Here is a 19,931-nt window from a genome sequence, read left to right on the forward strand (position 1 = left end):
GTGGTCCCGCGTGTCGTCCCTGCGCTGGCGGGCGCTGAGGAGGAGGAGGCGGCGGTGGAGGCCTCGGCCTCCATTTTTGTCTGTTGGCGGTGTAGGTGGTTGGTGTCCGGTGTTACTGCGTGGCGGGCTCGTTTTAGACCGCGGCCCTGAGAGCTGCAGGGAAGGAAGGAGGTTTCTGCCCTCTCAAAGCGAGGGAAGCTGAGGGGAAGGCCGCATCTCTCGGTGTTCCTGCACTGTTGTGACAGCTCTGTGAGGTGTTGGAGCTTTGCCTTGGGTCTTGAGTGGGGTAAAGTAACCATGGCCTTCGCCAGTGTTAGGTATTGCTGTTCCCCAGGTTTCCTTTGGCTGTTTTGTTTTTGGTTTTTTTCTCAAGCAAAATGGTTTTGGTTTTTTTTTCTTCTTCCTGGTGATGTTCAGCTCGTTTTGTAATGTATCTGTTCAAATATGAAACAAGTGTGCTTTACCGATCCAAATTATATTTAAAGAAATTTGGGATTAGGGCGTGCTGCTTTCCTACCATAACCTAGATGAAGACTTAATCACCTCATCATAGTTACCCTTTCAGGCAGCTTGTGAAGAGGCCTGGCCACTTGAGTGGCCTTCAGTAGTTTATTAGGGCTGTGTGTAACTTGCAATTATCAAGTTAAGAGCTTGTTTTGTCCACTGTGGTATTTTAAATACTGTTAGCTGGCATGCTACTGTTATAAAAGCTCTACCTGCCTTTTTTTTTTTTTCTTTTTAACAGGTGTAGATATGTAGCAAGGTGATTAATGCTGTAGACTAAATGATGATTTTTGTTTTAAGGCTGCAGATAATGGCTAGAGTAGCCTGATGGGTGCAGCCAGTCAACTCAATGCCTCGAATTCCTCCCTCCAGAACAATGCGGTACCAGGATGCTTCACTCATGATATTCAGTGTGCGTGCCTGCGCTCACAGAGTGGGCAGGTTAGTAAAAATGTCTGGTCAGCACAGTAGTTGCTGGTTAGCTTGAGGAAGCACTTTTCCAGTGATGAAGGCTGGACTGCAAAAGGCACTTTGTAACTCAGGTTGGTATTGTGCATCTTGCTTCAAAACTGTGAAAGCAAAGCCTGAAAAGAGATAAAAGCATCCCCTGAAGAACTGAAATATTTCTGCAGAGAGATGGTAGAAGTTGGAATTATGTGAAGAGGTGAAAATGACAAGGTGATTGTGAAGCTTATAGAAAGAAATAAAGATACCTGTTCTTCAACTTTGTATTGGCTCCTTGATCTGATTGAAGGTTATTATTGCTGTAATGCTACAACTGATTCAACATTTGCTCATCCTATGAGTCTTTATCCATTCTCTGGAGTTTTATTTTGTTAAATATGCAGGACTTGACACTAGTAGTTTTACTGGCATTTAACCTCTTGATTCTGTAGTCAAAGACTGAAGCAATTCTTGTGTCTTGCATTCCTGTCACATCAATTGGGTAAGCTGTTTGTGGAGTGACCTTTCAGCAACAGGCATGCACAGAAGAAGTTTATTTAGCATGCGTTGGTTATAAGCAATGCCTGCATTCTCTAATTTTACTAGAAATTACCCTGTGGTGTTACTTTACTGGGTGTTTTGTTACTGATAAAAAAAAAAAATTGTCTATCTGCGTGTAATCCACTAGATGGTGTCATTAACATGAGTTAAATGGAAGGGCACTTAAACGGAGCTGCAGTTTATGTTGGTTTCTGTACTTCTCTTTGAATCGGCAGGTGCACCAAGACAGCTTTGGAGAAGGCTGTGCTTTAAAGCCAAGTGTGGTCTTTTTGGTGGGTTTCATGCTTTTCATGTGGCACAAAATGGTAGCGTGAGTCTAGCACCTTTGCTCTAGTATAGTTGGGGTTTTTTGAGGGGGGGGGAAGTCTGCAAGTGAGGATAGCTGCTGATGCTGTTCTTAAGGGTGTAGTGGGTCTAGATAGACTAAACCATCTCCAGAGGTCCCTTCCAACCTCAACTATTCTTCTGTTACTGATGGTCTCTTGTTCAAGAATTACAGGGTGAGAGAGACTCCTTAGTGCAGCAAAGCAGCTGGTAGCTGTAGCTTCCCACATAGATTACAATATAGCAAATCCCAATGGAAAGGAGGGGAGGGGGAAAAGGTGCTAACCTTTGTAGTGATTTCCTTTTAGTTCTTGCTGTGGCAGAGATTTGATAGATTTATTTTAAGAGACACATAATTGCTTTGCCCAAACCTGTTTTAAAAGGAATGTTGAAGAATTCCCTTGGTGTCTCCAGAATGCCTTTCAGAACCAGGTTACAACAGCTGCTTGAAAGTTCTCCCTTTAAAATGGTCTTTATAACATCTTGGTGTTAGTCCATTTGTCCATGGGTTTTGTGCAAGTGACTGCTGATAGGCATTCTCTGAAGACTGCATATTAGAGATGGGCCACTGTTGGGGAGTGACTAGGGTGACTGACAATAATTGTATCTTGCGTTAGAGACAAGATTTGGCCCTGCATTTATGTCCAGGCCTTCTGCTGTCTATCAAGAGACTGAGTGGGGATAGTTACGGACTGCTCAAGAGGTATACTTCTGAAAATTATTTCTTTGTAGGCCTGTTGCAGCCTGTATAACTTGGAACTGTGGAGAACCAAGATGAGGTGGGGATCTCGCTTTTGTAAAATAAGTTAGCTTATCTAAGTTACATTAAAATACAAAATCCACTGATTCAGAATTTGTTTTCCACGTCTGAGGATGTTGTGGTTTAACCCCAGCCGGTAACTAAGCACCATGCAGCCTCTCGCTCACTCCCCCCCTGCCATCCAGTGGAATGGGGGAGAGAATTGGGGAAAAAAAAAAAAAAAGGAAAACTCATGGGTTGAGATAAGAACAGTTTAATAGAAGGGAAAGGAAGAAAATAATAATGACAATAATAACAATACTAAAATGACAGTAACAATAAAAGGATTGGAATATACAAAACAAGTGATACACAATGCAATTGCTCACCACTTGCTGACTGATGCCCAGTTAGTTCCTGAGCAGTGATTCCCCCCCCAGGCCAACTCTCCCCAGTTTATATACTGGGCATGACATCACATGTTATGGAATACCCCGATGACCAGTTTGGGTCAGCTGTCCTGGCCGTGTCCCCTCCCAACTCCTTGTGCCCCTCCAGCCTTTTTGCTGGCTGGGCATGAGAACCTGAAGAATCCTTGACTTAGTCTAAACATTACTTGGCAACAACTGAAAACATCTGTGTGTTATCAACATTCTTCTCATACTGAACCCAAAACATAGCACTATACCAGCTACAGGAAGAAAATTAACTCTGTCCCAGCTGAAACCAGGACAGAGGATAAGACTAGTTACTGCTCCTGGTCTTCTCAAAAGGCGGGCTTTCATGATGCAAGTCAGCAGGGAGCCTTTCATGTAGCTGCATCCTGGTATGCAAGTCGCTACTGATACACCCATATATTTGGCTGGTGTTACCATGTGCGTGATTCCCATAAAGTCTAATACCTTTCAGAATGTATGCACAATAACCCTTGTCACCTGCTTACAATCCTGCAACAGTAAGGTGTAAGTTATAACAAAGATTTCCTCTATCTTGCTGTAATCTGCTTATGCCTAAAAGCCTTTCTAAACTTTCTAAAGCTACCCTGTGATGCCTGAAAGTATTTTGGCTACGTCAGCCCATGGAAGATGTTTACAGTTTAAAAAAATAATTGTGATTTTTGAAGAAAGCTACAGAGAGTGCTGGCGAACACTTGTTGGTGTAGATAGCCATCAAGTGTTATTTGTATTTGATTTACTTTCTGATTTGCCCTTTAAGTAAGCTGCAGGAGGTGCTAGTGCAGAAGTATAACTTCTGCGTGCCTTTTGTTCCTGTGCCTAGCGTGCTTCCTGTTTACAAGGTAATTACTGTATTCTGGACTGAGTGTGTGTCAAGGCCAGGTACTTCAGGCTGCTGAGTTTATTGGCTCACGGAGTTACTGCTGTGTAAACAGGAAACTCCCTATAGGTATTACTCAAAAATATATTTTTAATTAGTAAGTTAATAAGATGGAGGAGGGAGAAAAAAAAGGGGGGAAACTTCAGTTCTTGGAAGCCAACAAGTTTTTCCACTGTCTCCCAGAAGATACGGGTTTGGCTGCATTTTCCCATCGTTGTTCCTGTTTGTGTTCGCTGCCTGTTTTCTTTCCCTCAGGCTTCTTCCTCCCCCTTCTCCCCTTAGGTAATGTGATTCTCATGCTGATAGCATTAAGGGTGGTATCTATTTGTTTGCACTGGGTTTCAAGGAGGGTGAGGTTTTTCTGAATAAATAAATAAAACCTGAGAAATGCTTTTGGAAGTGCTTGTTGTGAGGCAGACTGACCCTGGAGAGCTGAATAGTCACTTCAGTGACAAGCGAGTTAGGACAAAGCTGAGTTTGCTGCATGGTCCCATTGATTCTGGTTTTGCGGAGAGACCTGAAGAATCTGCATTTCACAATCATTGCTGCAATTTTCCCTTGTTTGAGCACTTCCACTTTACAGAGACCGTTTTTCCATTACTTGCCTTTTCAAATCCCCTAAGGTAGGGTTAGATGATACAGCTGAGGCAGTCAGGGTATTGCTGCTGCAGGATGTGGTGACCCTCTCTTCTGTCTGTCCTGTCCCTTGCTGTCAGTTGTGCTGCCCCCAGTTCTCATGGTCATCACTGACCTGATTTAAATTGCTAATCTGAAAGAAAACAGTTTCGTTTTTCTTTCCTGGATAACTTTGCAGAACGTGAGTTGAAAAGGCTTTTCAAGAGGCAGGATGAACACGGGGAAGGCGACTGACCCCTTTTGGTAGCAGTGAGTAGTGTTTAGAAGCACTCCAGCTGCAACTCGGTACAGCTTTGTGGGTTTTCTAGGTCAGTCCCCGACTGAGTCAGCAGGTGGAAGCATCTTGCGTTTGATGCGTGTTTTGATCCCAGGCCAACGTGAACTATTTTATTTTCTTTGCTCCAGGAAAGTGGTCTGCAGTGGTTATGGCTAGAGGCGAGGAAATACAGGGTCCGCTCTAGATCACCGGCATGAAAGCGCTGCTTGGCCTAGCTAGACCTTGTCTGGAGATGGCAGGATTTGTTCTGGGTGATATTTTAAGTGGTAAATTTTTGCTCCTTGTGCTGTATCTGTTTTCCTGGTAAACAAGAGAAGGTGCAAGGTTGCAGTTAAGGTCATCCCTGAGATGTATTTCTCAGATCTGTTTTTGACATTTGCATTTGCTTGGCCTGAGTTCACCCGGGCATTTGCAGAACTATGAGAGCTCCTGCCTGAGCCTTATGGAAGCCACGAGGTCCTAACCAGATACTTGAAGTTGAGCATGGCCTTATGCTCCTTGCTGAATCGTGTTACAGTTAGCTCTTTATTGCCCATGAGGCCTATACTAGGAGCTCAGCTTACATGCAATGCTGCACTGGAGGGGTGAGGAATGTATTTGGTATTCTCTACTCACTCCCCTCTATCTGCTGTGATTTATAGTTGCTGAAAAGTACAGCTCTCTTCTTAGTTGTCATCTCACTGGAAGTGTATGAACAATTACTGTGTGGTACAAACTGTCTAGCCCAATTAGGCAGGGGTTTAAAGAACAGGCTTGACAAGACTAGGTGTCTACATGGTACTATGATAGACCCTATCATTAGCTCGATAGCCCTACCTTAACTTATCCTGAAATAGATGAATTGCACCGTGATGTGAACCAAGGAATTTTTCTGGTCACAAAAATAGCGTCTAGTGCTCTGCACACGGTAAGTATTCACACCCATTGGCAGCAGCATAGTTTAAAGCTGTGCATGATGGACAGATAGCTTCCAATAACATAATGGCGAGAACACGTCAGGTTTCCCTGTCTCATGCCAGTGTATTTTTCCTCCATTCTGTCCTGTCTGAGGAAGAAATATGGAGGGTTTTCCTTTCTGATAGTAGAGACTCAAACAGGAATTGCAAGAGAGGCAGCACCACGTGCTGCTTAGGTACCAGACCGTAAAGGTCACCTTTTCCAGCTCTTGCTGTTGGAGCCAAGTACAGCGAGGCCTTCAGCATGACAGTTCTGAACATCTCCTGCTTAGTTTCTGGCTGCAGAGAGCTGTTCAGGGTTGATTAAAGACTGAATATAATCATTGGGATAGTGTTGCTGGGAAGCCATCTTTAGAGAAAGAAGGAAGCTTGTGTTTGGTGAGTTTGCAGGGGGTTTTCTGTTAATAAGTAGTTCTTTGGAAAGCCTAACCAAAGCAAAACCCAGTTACCCATCTGCCTTTAGCAGAGTTTCTGGTGTCTAACAAGGTGTGAGCATAAATGTCTTTCTCTCAGCAGGGGCAGTAGCCTACCCTACTCCCCCTCCGCCCCCCCTTCAAGTTCTTAAAATTTCAGAGCCTGTTGAGTTTGTTGGCAGACACTGCCTGTGTTAATGGTCTGTCTTTAAGAAAACAGGTTCAAAGTAGCAGCTTCTCAGAGGTTTAGACTATTAGAAGCAATATCTGAGGGGAACTGAAGGGCAGGAAGCAGCTAAGAAAAAATTCAATCCACCTCATAATTGTAGAAATGTTTGTTTAGCATGCATGCCTGTGGGTTTTGGGTAGAGGTTATGAATGTATCCATCTCTTGACCCCAAAAACATGAACCCAGCAGAATGGGACCACATGTTACGTTGTTCATAAAAAAGGGGCAGTATGCAAATAGACATTAGCAATTGCATAAGGAGTTACTGTCTCATTCTGCACATATAAGCATGTGGATAATGGTCAAGTTGAGACATATAGGCATGTTCTACTGTGACAGGAAATTCCTTTGCTCCCAATATTGTTCCCTCTGTGCATCTGTAGTCTTTATGGTCAGACTCTTGGTTGTGAATAAATGTCTTGGTTCAAATTACAAAGGCTGTGCTGATTTTAAAAGTGGCTTACTGTATTTGATTGCGGATGGCTGCAGCGTGCATCACTATCAGTAGATTAGCTGGTAGTAGCCATTTGTGTTTGTGGTGGCTTTTGTTTCTGTGATGGATATAGTTTTTCCTATGATTTGTTCTCATGAAAGTCAGGTTGCCCTGTTCTTAACCTCTCATTCCAGCACCAAAGGAGCTGTTAAGGCTGTGACTCTGTGTGTTGTCATTACAGTGCAGGTCTTGGCTTGTCTCGTGCTTTTGTACTCTCCTTGTCTTCCAGGTGAATCACTGCTGTTATCTGGTATCACACCCTATTTTTAAACCACAATGCTCTTCTGTTTCTAGGGCCGCTGGAATACTTGTGCTTCGTAGGATTGGAGTTTAAACTGGCTCATTCTTTGTCCTGTTTCAATTATTTTAAGTTTGTTTTGGTTTTTTTCTGTGTGAATTTGCTTGTTTATCAAATGTGTTGCCCTCATTGGATACTTAGAATCATGAGTCAGATAGCAAAACTATGAGATTTCATAGATGAACAGTAGAGCTATAATAGAAGCTGGGGCTGAAAGGATACTGGTAGGTCGTCTGATTCCTCCTCTAGCACAGGCATGATCAACTACAGTTTAAGTGTTCCTGATTGTTTATTTACAGAAGTTTTAGAATATCTGTAACTGAAGCTTGGAAGAACAGGTTGGACAATTATTAAGTGCTCAGAAACCATAAGGGTGGGTATTCTATTGCCTTTGAGTTTTAGAAGTAGGATTCATACTTTAGTGCTTTGCCGCACCATAAATGTTAAAGGAATGAAACTAAATTACCAGGAAGTATCTTGTCTACAGTAGACAAGTGGGAAGAGGTGGAATGGTGGAAGGAAAACATTAGCCTCTGAATCAGTAATCAGAATCAGTATTGACAGGACTGTGTGTGTTTGAAGCCTTGATCTCATATAGTAGGTTTCAGTATAGCACTGAAAAAGTTGAAGCTCAAAGAAATTGTTCATCCTTCTCAGGAAACTGTCCGTGAATTGGATTCAAGAAATGTGTCTTATCTGAGATGGCACTTCTCAGCCTGTACATATGTCCCTCTAGAATGATTCAAACTAATAACATTTTAAATTATGTCCTGAAGGGCTTCTGCACATTTGGAGCCTTTAAGTTTTCCCCAATTGTGCATATGCCTCCCCCACGTCCCCCACCAAAAAAAAACCCAAACCATTGTAAACCAGAATACGAGGTGGATGACCCCTTCTCCTTGTATGGTGTGTGTTTTTGGTACAGTGCTTTGGCTGGATAACGTATGTGAGCTAACTCTTAATGACTGAGTCCTGCTGCTGGAAACCATGGTGCCAGTTGTGTGGCCAGGCTTCCCATGGGACTTGATAAGCCTTGCTGAAAAGCAGTGATTTTTCAGGGAGACAGCACATGTGTCAGAGGTAGCAGGAGGGGTCTTAGGCAACTCCTGTGCCTTCACAGGGTTTGTCCCAGAGAAGAGTTATTGTGGGAGCAGGTAATGAAATGGAACGAAGGAGATTTGAAATGCAGGCAATGATGGTTCACTCCAGAAAAGCTTAAGAATTTGACTTGGCCTCTCAGATATTCTTTGGGAGCATCTACTCATCAAACTTCTTCATACAGCTCTGTGTTGATGCATATGAAATATTGCTTATCATTTTCTTCTCAACCTTGGTTCTTTATCCATTGGTTGTGGGACTAATCTGCTTTTGCAGCTCATTGTAGCTGTACTGTGAACTGTCATTTGTTCTGTATCCTTTCTGCTCTTCCTCTGCCACCTGACTTTCTCTGCAAGGCACCGACAAGTTCTGCTGCAAAGCAAGGCAACTAAGTACAGCTCACCTTCTCTGACCCAGGTGTAGAAATTCTTGCATGCTGAGATGTTTTTTTCAGGCACAGCTTGCTGGGCGATTATTCAGATGAGTCATAGTACATAGGTCTAATTTAATCTGCAGGGGTTTTTTGAGTTTGTCAGCACTGTTGGGTCACAAGCTCCACTTCTCTGCTTGTTTCTGATGTAGGATTTAATGTTTAATTTTTAGGACAGTTTTGCAGGTCTTGGACTCCTCAGGCATGGACTTTGGGACCCAAATGAGCATATTTGTGGGGTTTGGTACTTTGAGTCTTTGCTCTTTTTTTTTTTTTTTTTTTTTTTCCAGAAGTACCTTGCATTTTCCTGAAAACAGTTAATACAAGCCTGAGGTTCTTCTGTTCCACACCTCCTAAAGTGAAAGCAGATGCAGAAATATGTATTGTTGCTGCACTGACTTTATCTGCTTTATCCTTGTCCTGGTAGTTTAGAAACCATTCAGTTAGCTGGCTTCTGATGTAATGGAAAAACTACATGCTCTTTTTGTTCTCTGCTCTTGAAATCCCTAGCTATTACAATAAATTTTCAAGTCACCTGTAGTTTTTCTTTCTGGTGCCCTAAGTCATCCTAAACTTTCTGTAATCTGACCTGCATGACTCCCAGTTCCTTGGTTTGTCAGGGGCAACTCTGTCTTGTGTGACTGAGGGGAGCTGACCCTGGGCAGCAACTAATCACCCACCAGCTGATGGCTCAGGCCCACCCAGCAGGATGAGGGAGAGAATCAGAAGAGCCAGAGCAAGAAAAACGCATGGGTCAAGATCAAGACCATTTAAATGAAGGATGGGGTGTGGGGGGGAGAACAACAAGTGATGCAAAGGCAATAACTCACCACCTTCCACAAGCAGTGGGATACCCAGCCATTCTCTGAGCAGTGACTACTTTGGGAAATATTACCCCCCAGTTTTTTGCCAAGTGTGATGTTATGTGGTGTGGAATATCCCGTTGATCAATTTGGGTCTGTGACCCCTCCCAATCTTTAGCCTACTTGCTGGCAGGGAGAGGAACAGTAGAGTGAGAAACAGAGAAGGTCTTGTTGCTGTGCAAGCACTGTTCAGCAATAGCTAAAATATTGGTATGTTATCAACACTGATCACAAATCCAAAACACAACACCATATGGGCTGCTGTGAAGAAAACTAACTCCATCCCAACCAGACCAAGTATGCTGTTCTGTGACAGTAGTCTCTGCAATGAGTTAAACTGTTTTAATTGCCTCCTATTTTATTTTATAGCCTACTAACTGCTACTTTTGAAGTTCTCTTTAAATTTGTATCATGTGACAACATGTCAGTGCTTCCTCAGTATTGAAGTAGAAATATTAATTAAGTTTATATGATAGGTTAATTATCTTAATTATGGCTTCCTTGGGTATTATAGTTGCTTCAAATGTGGATATATTAGATAAAAATTTGACAATCCAAAGAACAGCAAAAATAACTTTGCTTTGGGAACAAAAAAAGTTTGGGGTTTTTTTGCTCAAGGTCATTCTGACAATGCTAGATCACTTCAATTTTAAGGCTTCTATATTTTTCCTTAAAATTAAACCAAACTTAAACTGAATTGTATTTTTTCAAGCTGTTCTATAGGGCAAAAGCATTTAAAAAAATTCAGTATCTGAGCTACTCACTTCAACTTAATCAATTCCACTTACTCTGCTTGTAATGCCTATCATTTTGAGACGTGGCTGCAGGATATTTTGCTCAATTTAAGTAACTATCTCCTAATCTCAAGTCTGACAAGGAAGCTGTGCCACTGAGGAAGCCAGGAACCTTCAGACTTGGTTCCTGATCAATGTTGTCGCCTCATCTTGGAAGGCTGGATGACAGCTGTCCCTCCTTGGAATAAACATGCTTAGTTTTGGGGGACCGCTTGGTTCTCAGCTGCCCTTTTTCTGTGGGAGAGCATGTGGCCTTATTTTGTGGCTCAGTGCTTCTTACAGTGCTTATGGGATTGATTGTGAGAGGTACTGGTTTCAGTTCCTGTGTTACCAAGCGGATCATGTCACATCCAGGTAGTTTAATTTGGGCAGTGAATTAAAAACTCTTAAATGGATGGAGTTAGATTGTGTACACAAATATGGGCAGTATCAAGGCAACCCAGACAACGCGAAGTTTGGTTTTCCCAAAGGAAAGGGGGGAACAGTACAAGGTCATGAAGCCTAATGCTTAGGACAATATCTCTGCTTGATTGATAAGTGGCAAAAGGGATGCCAGGGCCCTGGGAACCTGCCACTGATGGGGAGATGCTATAGAGTTGGAAAGCAGGTGGCCAGACCTCTTGTGACAGAAAGAGCAACTTCCTTGGGGGAGGGTTTGTACAGGATTTGGTGCAATCCAGAAACCCACTAGAGTGACCAGAATCAAAATTGCAAATGGGGAGAAGTCTCTTAGGAGAGACCTGTCCATAAATCTGTTTTGTTTCTGTTGTGTTTTGCATAGGCACTTCGCTGTTCCTGCTTAAAAAGTTAATTTAGGTTCTAGTAAAACTTGTCTTTTTGAGTTGAAAAGTCTCTTAAATTTCTGCAGAGCTTGCTACTCAAGAGATGTCTAGACAGATGCAGCTAGGGAGGCCGCCTCACCAGGTGAGACCTGTTACGGATGGCAGCAGACAGCGTGCAGGCAGGCTGCTTGGCAGCCCCAGCTTGCCGGGGGTGCATAGGCGCTGGCTTCTTGAGAACCTGCTGGCAAGGAATGGTGCATTGTGATGACTTTCCCTTCTGCTATTGTACGGGAGAGCTGGGCTTGCTTTCTTCCGAAATAGAAGCTAGGCACTATAAGTGGATTAACAGACTTAATTTTTGGATCAGAGGCTTTAGCTGGTAGGCAATACCTCTACGCCTGTCCTAGCTCCTGCTGTCTGTCTGTCCAGATGGCTAGCACTGCTCACAGAGCCAAGGTCAGCATTTTTACTGCCTTGTCAAAACGCCAGCTGTGTGCAGTGAGAGTGAAGAAGTTAGGTTTATACGGATCTTTATCCGACTGCCTTTTGGTCAGTGATGTTGGCTGTGTCACTGATCACCTTGCTCATGAGTGTTCCCTGGTGTCTAGAAGACCTGAGTTCAAACTCCAGCCTTTCTCTCAGTAGGAGTGTAAATATCATCTCCCTTTCATTAACATGGGGTGGCATCAAACTATTGAGGGTAAGTACAGAGGAAGTATGATAGAGGAAGACTTTTTCCCGTAAGAAACCAGGCTGGGGTATTTTTTCTTCCCATACCAAATAGCATGGGTACGATACCAGTCTGGTAAAGATCCAAACCCAGATTTGCTACTTCACTTGTAGTTCAAAAGAAAAATGGAAATACTAGAAGTGAATATAGTCAGATGATCGGGTCATTTCGGCAGTAATGCCGTGGGAGATACTGTAAGGATATGCTTGTTCTTTCTCTTTTCCTCTACAGCTTTGTAATGGAGTCATCTAAGTGCAAGTTGGGTAGACCAGAACAGTTGTACCTTACAGTGATCCACGTTTAACTAATATGGTAGTTTGTCTCTTAGAGGCCAATGCCAGTTGTGCAGGAGATTATGTCCTTGGGAGATCCTTGTTTCTGTGACCCATTTGCTGATTGCTTTGCAACATGCTAAGTGAGGACTTCTGCAGCGTTCCCACAGCGGGAGACAAATTCCCTCCAGTTACAAGTAAGAGTGATGTCAGCCCAGAACTGGCCTGTTATTTAAAGCTGGATAGTCAACTGCTTTATATTTTTCATAAATATTACAAGGCTGTTTGTCACATTTGTATCCTGCAGCAAGGTAGTAATTGTATAATGTGTAAAAATCCACTGTAAACTCATTAATTTTAATTTCACTAAATGGCTATAGCATTTGCATTTGCATACACTGATAATTTTCCAAGTGCTGGAACTTAAACCTGGTCTGTAGATGGTTAAGTCTTGTCTCTCGCTAGTATGTGGAGACAAAGCTGAGTGTTTAGTGGTTTAGATAAAGGCACTCCATGATGTCATGTCGTAAACGCCTATATTCAGTTGCTTGTTTTCCAGTTTTGGATGTGATTTATTTCCATGTCTGCTCTTAATACCAGTAATATGTTTGAGGTAAAGTCGGTCTAAACAGTTCACCCACTTAAAGCCAGAGAGAGTGATTCTGTCACACTGCAGCTCTGTAATCACTCTGTAGAAAGATTAAAGGATGTAAAAGAGCAGGCAAGCTGTTTTCCCCTTTTCCACACAGCTAGTGTTACAGTGAGAATTCATATTGCCTCTGTTCATTTTGGGGCATGAGAGTTAAAAATGAGAATGATAGTAATAATCCTTCAGTCACTGCTAGCTATTCTGAATGATGCTAGGAATGAGATTGTTAGGCTGCGTACGTAGTTGACAGTGTTTCCATGCTGACCTTGTTCTGAGACTCTGACATCCAGGTGGGAATCCCAGCCCTATCCTGGACAAGGCAAGTCTGTGGCTGCACAGGTTGAAGCAGCCTCTTCAATGGTCTGGGGAAGGGCCAGGTGCTGGACAGCCTTGTTTAGATCAGTGCAGTTTCTGGCCTAGTAGAGTTAGCGTGGATTTCCCCCAACTCCTCTCCAGTGTGATATCTCTGCCTGTGTGTCATGCTATCTCAGAGTAGAATCTGAGAGGAGGTACTTCCTTTTTTTCTTGAGAAAGGGTGAGGCTTGTTCTGACTACAAGTGCCTAGCAATGTCGGTGGAGATATCAGAAAATATAGACTGATTAAAACCATCACACTGCATGGTTGCCTGCTGTTTTGGAGGCATGTTTGGTTGCTTGCCACCTTGCTAAGTGGACTGCTGAGGTTTTCAGGCCTCTGGTTTTTCAACCCACTCCCTCTTGAGGTTTAGCTAAGAACCTGACAGAAATTTTGATGCCTGTCCCACTTCTGCTCTTGTGCTTATTGCCATGTGCTGATGGTCTCTGATTTGCCAGCCACCTTATGTGCATGGTAGTAGCATCTTGAGAACCAGCTCAAGTTTTAATATAGTAACTCTCCCTCCTAGGTGCCCTCACAAGTCTCAGTCTTCAGGAGGGAAAGCTTCTGTTCTCCTCTTCCTCCTGCTCCCCTTTGAAGGACTTCTCTTTGAATGTTTGGGTGAATATTACCTGACCTTAGCAAGTGGTAATGGAAGAATGAATAAAATCAAATTCTGTTCTGCTGACACTTACTTTGGGGAGAACATAAGAGATAATCTATTTCTAAAGAGAGGCTCCAGAGTATGAACTTCCCCAGGCTGGCGTGAAGAACTTCCTTAACTTTTTGTTTTGAATGCATCAATACTCCTTTAATAGTCTGATAGTCTGTTGATCCTATGGACTTCCCGCTCTGATGTGCTGGAAGAGGATTTATTAGTCAGATTATGTCTTGATCACACTGTTCTTTGAATCTTTACCTGAGCCTTTGTTATGTTGTGTTGGCATTTTATGAACTAGAGTTTGTTATTTTTGTCATCTGCATTTGGACATACCTCCAGCTTCTTGAAGGGCATCTTCTTAATAGACTTTCTTCCTCTGCTCTGTGTTGTCTCTTTCTTCCCTTGTTTCTAAAGTCTTTTTTGTCACAAGAGAATAAACTTGGTCCAGGCTTCCAGCATGGTGACCTTAAACAACCTTCATATTTCTTACAAATGTTTAACCCATTTAGTTGTCAAGACCTGATGGGAGAGAATAAGAATAGGTCCAACATGCCTACGCTGCTGTCACTTACAGGACCGGATGCATGGCAGACCTTCTGCAGGTAGCGTTAAATTGCTTAAACTGCATTTGGGAAGATGTCTGACCAGCTAAGCTCAGCAGAGGCTGCCAGAGCTGCCTAAGAGGCTGAGGGAATAAATTGAGCAGTTAACCTGCAATGGTGCTACATACCTGCTTCTCTTCTTGTTTGGGTTGAGCCACTGTGGTGTGTTTTAAGCTGGTTTGGTTTAGGTACCAGCAGCTACCTAGAGAAAGTTCTGTATGCACACAGGTAAAGGCTCTGTCCGTACAGTCACTGTCTCATGTCTGGAAAAGTCTTCACAGGGGTTGGAGGGGTTTGCCTCCAGCACTGTCTTTTTGTTGTTTCCTGTTTCCTCCCTTGTCAGAGAGAATCAAAGGTTGATTTAGCCTTTCAGCCAGTTTTGCAGCATCCTTGCTGTGGAAAACTACTGCAAAAGATGGCCATGGACAGCCTTGGTTGCTTCATAAGGGTGTGGAAGGAATGACTGGAGGTAGCCCATGTGCAAGAGGCAGGGGTGACTCTTGGAGGAAACAGGAAGAGCGTGGCTGGTGTGGCACTAGAGAATTTGAGCAAGGAAACTGCCTTATGTCTACTGTGTTGGGAAGGAAAAAGTTAATATATTAATTTAGGTGCAGATGAGACTGACAATATGTCTAACCTGGCGGTTTTTGCTCATGTGAAAGCATCTCTACCTTATGCATAAGATGCTCAGACCAATGAGGAAGAACAGTTCTTCCTACTGTAACTGAGTCTGGGCAACAGTAAGCGTGAGCTGTGTCAATAGCAAATGTGGCCTTTCTTAATCCTTTGCAGAGCTATTGTGTGGGTTCAGGGTTTAAATACCCAGCTGAAGTGGCTGAGCATAGGTAAGCACAGGTGGAAGCCATAAAGAATAAGCCAAGCTTGGCTTGCGTTCCCATGCTAGGCCTCACCATTTCTGGTTTCTTTTGTGCATTGGGGAGAGGTAGGTCATTAAACGTGCATGTGGTGGAAGCAGGACTACTGGGTAAAGAAGGGGATGAAGCTATTGCGCTTGCTCTCGCTGGGTTTCCCTGTCCTTTCTTCCCTCCTGCAGAGCTGGGAAGTAACTGTCACATGCTCAGCAGTGACAGACCTGGGTAATGTTTGTAAGCTGTCACAAGAAGGGGCTCAGAGTTGAAACTGTCCCTGTTAAATTGTGGGTATTGTGGACAGCGATACTGGAGCTCAGCAGTGGAGCACTAAGTAGATTTATCCCAGGAAGTAGAGCATGCAAATGAGAGGGGAAATAACAGCTTTAAAAACCTTAGTTTATTGATAGGATGTAATAGCTGAATATAAATTGCCTCGCTATCCGCAGTGTAAATCTGTAAACTCCAGGCAGATCATCTCCCTGTTCCAAGTGTTCAATACCAGTACACAGGGGGTCCCAGGAAGAGACTGGCAGTCAAAGCCACTTCCAGTCAGAGACCAGTTCAGGTGTTGGGGTTATATGCTCTAGCAACAGTAAGCCCTGGTGTTTTCCCAGCTGGAGCCAAGTGGCTTCTTGTTCATGACGATTTGCATTGTTTGGCCTGGCTTTCTTGACAGAGAATGAAGGACTGAAAAGAAATAAAATACCCTTTGTTATTAAACATGTATAGATATAATACATATCATGCCGTAGTAACATGCCATTGCAAGCAGCAAACTGGTTTTCCTTTCCATATAGAAGTTGACAAAAGTTTTAGGCAGTCAGAATCTAGGTCCTAGTGAAGCGCCTTTCAACCAAAGTGTATTTTGATCTTCCATTTAATTTTCAGCGGGCTTTTTCTTGACCACTGTCTTAGACGTATGTTCAGGCAGTAGCAGTTGGTCCTCTCCATCATGGAAGTGCGACTGAATGTAGCTGGTAATCAATCTGTCATTTTAAAACCTGCAATCTACAAAGGAAAGAAGTGTAGTTTTCACCAGAAGTGAAGGTAGGGGCAAGGTCAAGGAAGACTGGTCTTCAAGACAGAAAGGTGGAGACCTTTATCTGGAATATAAAACAGTGTAACGTATGCTATTCCAGTCATGGGTTATGGTTAGAACAAAGCAGGCTGCTTTACTTAACGGTTAGGAATGTCTAATGAAGACCTAGTAGCTTAAATGATATAAATGAGTCTTCACTCCTCACACAATTAATTTTTCCATATTATTGGCAAACATTACACTTGGAGTAGAGTAATATGAGCTTACATTTCCTCAAACTGATTTATTTAGATTTTTGTCAGGCCTTGCTAGAGTGTGTGGGAGAATTCTGCCTGTTAGGTTTTTATCTTAAATCTTGTGGCTAGTGACAGACTGCCTCTTGCTGTTACAACAGCAGCTCCACCTCTTTCCAACATTAATTAGGAGAGGTTATGTACAATTTAAGTAAACTAGTCCTGGGGCTATTTGTGAGGATGACCACAAAGGTACAGGACATGGAGGGGAGAAGGGAGGGAAAAGATTAATGGTTAACAGGTTTGTTAGGTCATCTTCTAATTTTTTTGATGTATTTTCCTTCAGGATAGGGGAGGGGGTTAATAGTGAATTACTGGTAATGCTGTGAAGGTGCCGCACCCCAGTGTTACAGGAAGGATCCTTGGGATGCCGGAAAAGGGGTGACCTTTGGATTGCTTTTGTTCAACACGGTACAGCTCAGCTGAGTCATGTTGACTGCATGCTTGCTTCTATCCCATCACAGCACAAAGCAAGATTATATTAGGTTAATTTGTTATAAATCAGCTGGAAGTCAGTTCAGGTTACCCTGCAATTGGTGGTTGACTAGTTAATACAGTTTAGCAGATAATTAGTAGCTAGCTAACGTGTGGTGACTTCACTGTTAGCAGTCATCTGTCCTTAGCCTCACCTCCTTACAGGACCACCTCACAACACTTGTCCCTTGCGATCCTAACTGCCAACTTACAGGGTTAAAGATGGGTGGCTTTGAAAGGCAAGCTTGTGTGTTCAAACATAGGACTCTGAAAGGTGCTAGCCATAGACCTAGGTGTTTCTTTCAAAAATCCTTGGAGCTGTTTGTGTAGAGAAATAGAAATGTGTACTTAAAAGCCTACCAGGTGAAAGCTTTTGGTCTTGGTCCAAATTCAAGCCTGAATGACTTTAGCAGTGTCCCCCACAGATTGCTCTCAATGTAAGGATCCTGGATTATTTAAGGTATAAACAGGACTTTCCTACCTGATCATATCTGGGAATTAATTTTCCTCCAGCAGTGCTGAACTTTGAGGGAGAATACTTGAAGTGCATTACACCGCCAGTGTAACGGAGATCTCTGTCCCCACACTGCAAAGAGCAGCGTCCCCTTGAGTTTGATTCAGTTGTCATCATATGGGCTTCTAACACTATCTGAGACACCTTGGGGTATCTGAGATGTCCACTTGGGTCTGGCACGTAGGACTTGGGCAGAATCTCACCCTTCCTGAGCAGCAGTTGGAGTCTGTGCATGATACAGATGTCAGCACAGGCATAGAGCTGCCTGCTTTTGGCTCTTTTGCCTGGAAGAAAGAGGCAGAAGAGCCAGTCCAGAAGCACCTGACTGCTAGGCTAAGGGGGCAGCGGGGGGGAGTTGATACTTGTGAACATCAACTACTAGTAGTTTTACCATGAGTGTGTCAATGTTTGAAGTATGACTAATAGTAAGAGAGTTTCTCCCTCCCTCTGTGGCCAGAGATGGTGGAAATTTCAGTTTGCAAATGGATTAGCACTCATTCTGGTCTTGCTCGTGGCAGAGGCAATTTGAGTTAAGATATCTTTGAAAAGTTGTAATTTTTTTATTGATGACTTTTAGCTGAAGACTTTTCTTTCTCTAAAACCCGTGTCTTGCTGACTCCTGTAGGAATGTCATGTATGGCTGAACATCTTGAACACATGTTCCTCGTCTCCAGCATAAGATTTAGGGTTGTCAAGCACTTCCCAAGGGTTTGGCCTGGGGAAGTTGTTGAGTATTTGAGCTAAAACACTGTTTACAATGGATGAGCACTAGTCCGTGCAAAGTGAACTGCCAAACCCTTGTAGAGTCACCATCATTGCAAAGTGTTTGTTTTATGGGCTATGTCAGTTTGAGTGAGTCTTACTGACTTCTGGCATTAACAATCATGCAAACTTCTAGACTTTTGCATTCTGCTAGTGCTAACACCTGTGTTAGACGAGCTTTGGATCAAGCACAGAGGGCATCTGCATAAATATTGGCTATCTTTACTAAGCATCATTCAGCGTGGAGGGAAAGAGATTTCCTGTTTATATCAGCAACTAAGTCATAAAGCCATGAATGCTCTTGGCTAGAACATGTGTCTTGCAACACTTGTTCTTACAAAGCATTTCTTCTACAACAGGTGCAAGACCAGTTTTTAATGAATATTATGCACTGACCCTGACAAATCCTTTATATTCACCTTGAGACTCTTAACTCGGTGTGTAAAAGCTTTTGAGAGTGGGCTTCACAGATATTCCTGTTGATCAGCTGACTGAGGCCATGTGATGGCCTGAGCTCACCTTGCAGCAAAATTCTTCTTCTTTGTGCTGTCCTACAGGGAAGCCAGCCTTTGGGAGAGGCACCCTACAGATGAACAGTGAAAAGTCACCCTTTGTGCATGTTTTCCTCTCCTGAAAAGCACTGTAGTTAGTCTGGCAAAGCTCAGAGCACTTCTGTCTGTGGCTCAGCAATGAAAACTGCTGGATGAGCTGAGACAGGTTTATATGGAGTGATTTCTTCCTGCCCTGTGGCTTCAAGCTATCAGCTGTGTGCTGAAAGATAGTTTACATAATTAGAAACCATGCAGTCAGTTTTATTTAAACATCATGTATCTATTTCTATTCCCTTCCAAATGTAGTTCTTTTCCTCTGCTTCCTCTGCTCCCTCCACTCAAGTCCAGAGAGTTTGGGGAAAAAAGGACTAGCCAAGAGGGAGCTGACTACTTAAGGATGAGCTACCATCCAGGAGGACCAGTAAGATACTCTTCTCCCTCTAATCCCCTGAAACCAGCCAAGGAGTGTGTTCCCCCTGCCACTGAAGACGTTTGTGTTTCAGAATGTGAGCAATGCCATGCAAAAGAGTGCTTAAGTGTCTTAAACAAAACGATTGCGTCAGGTGCAATGTCAAAATATGGCTGTTTCCAGGAAAAATGCATGGCTTGCCATGTAGTTAGTGGCTGCTCTTCCACCAGGTTGCTTGGTGTTTACAGCACAGCAGCTGTTTCTAATTCCAGCTAAGTCTAATACTGGAATAACAGCCTAAGCAGATTTTGATTGTCTAGCTCTTGTCCTGCGTGTCCTTCTAAAATAGACTTTGAGCTTTGTCTTGTCTAGTTTTTACCCTCCTCTTGTAAGAATAGCTTTCCATTGCTTTCATTCTCTTGACAACCCTCTTCGTTGTCTGCGCTAGGTGTAGTTCATCTGTGGCAGTAGAATTGCATGTGATGCTCCAGAGGGAGTCTGTGTTGCTGTGCACGGCATACTACTTCTGTCTCAGAGTAACTCATCTGCAATACTGACTAGATTTGTATTTT

The 19,931-nt window shown here is 43.1% G+C and overlaps 1 protein-coding gene across 6 annotated transcripts in view; it reads left to right on the forward strand.

The window, feature by feature from the left end:
* Nucleotides 1-41: 41 nt before the first annotated feature.
* The window catches only part of LOC115346209 (transmembrane protease serine 11E-like), a 51,215-nt gene continuing 31,325 nt past the window's right edge, over nucleotides 42-19,931 (forward strand). For 2 of the 6 annotated variants that reach the window (XM_041125504.1, XM_041125509.1), the window contains exon 1: nucleotides 43-945. The gene's annotated coding sequence lies outside the window, so the exon portion shown is untranslated. Of the gene's footprint in view, nucleotides 946-19,931 lie in introns of all 6 variants that reach the window. The other 4 variants (XM_041125500.1, XM_041125494.1, XM_041125495.1 and 1 more) reach the window with 4 other exon arrangements.

Source organism: Aquila chrysaetos, chromosome 1, assembly GCF_900496995.4.
Source record: "Aquila chrysaetos chrysaetos chromosome 1, bAquChr1.4, whole genome shotgun sequence".
NCBI lineage: Eukaryota > Metazoa > Chordata > Aves > Accipitriformes > Accipitridae > Aquila > Aquila chrysaetos.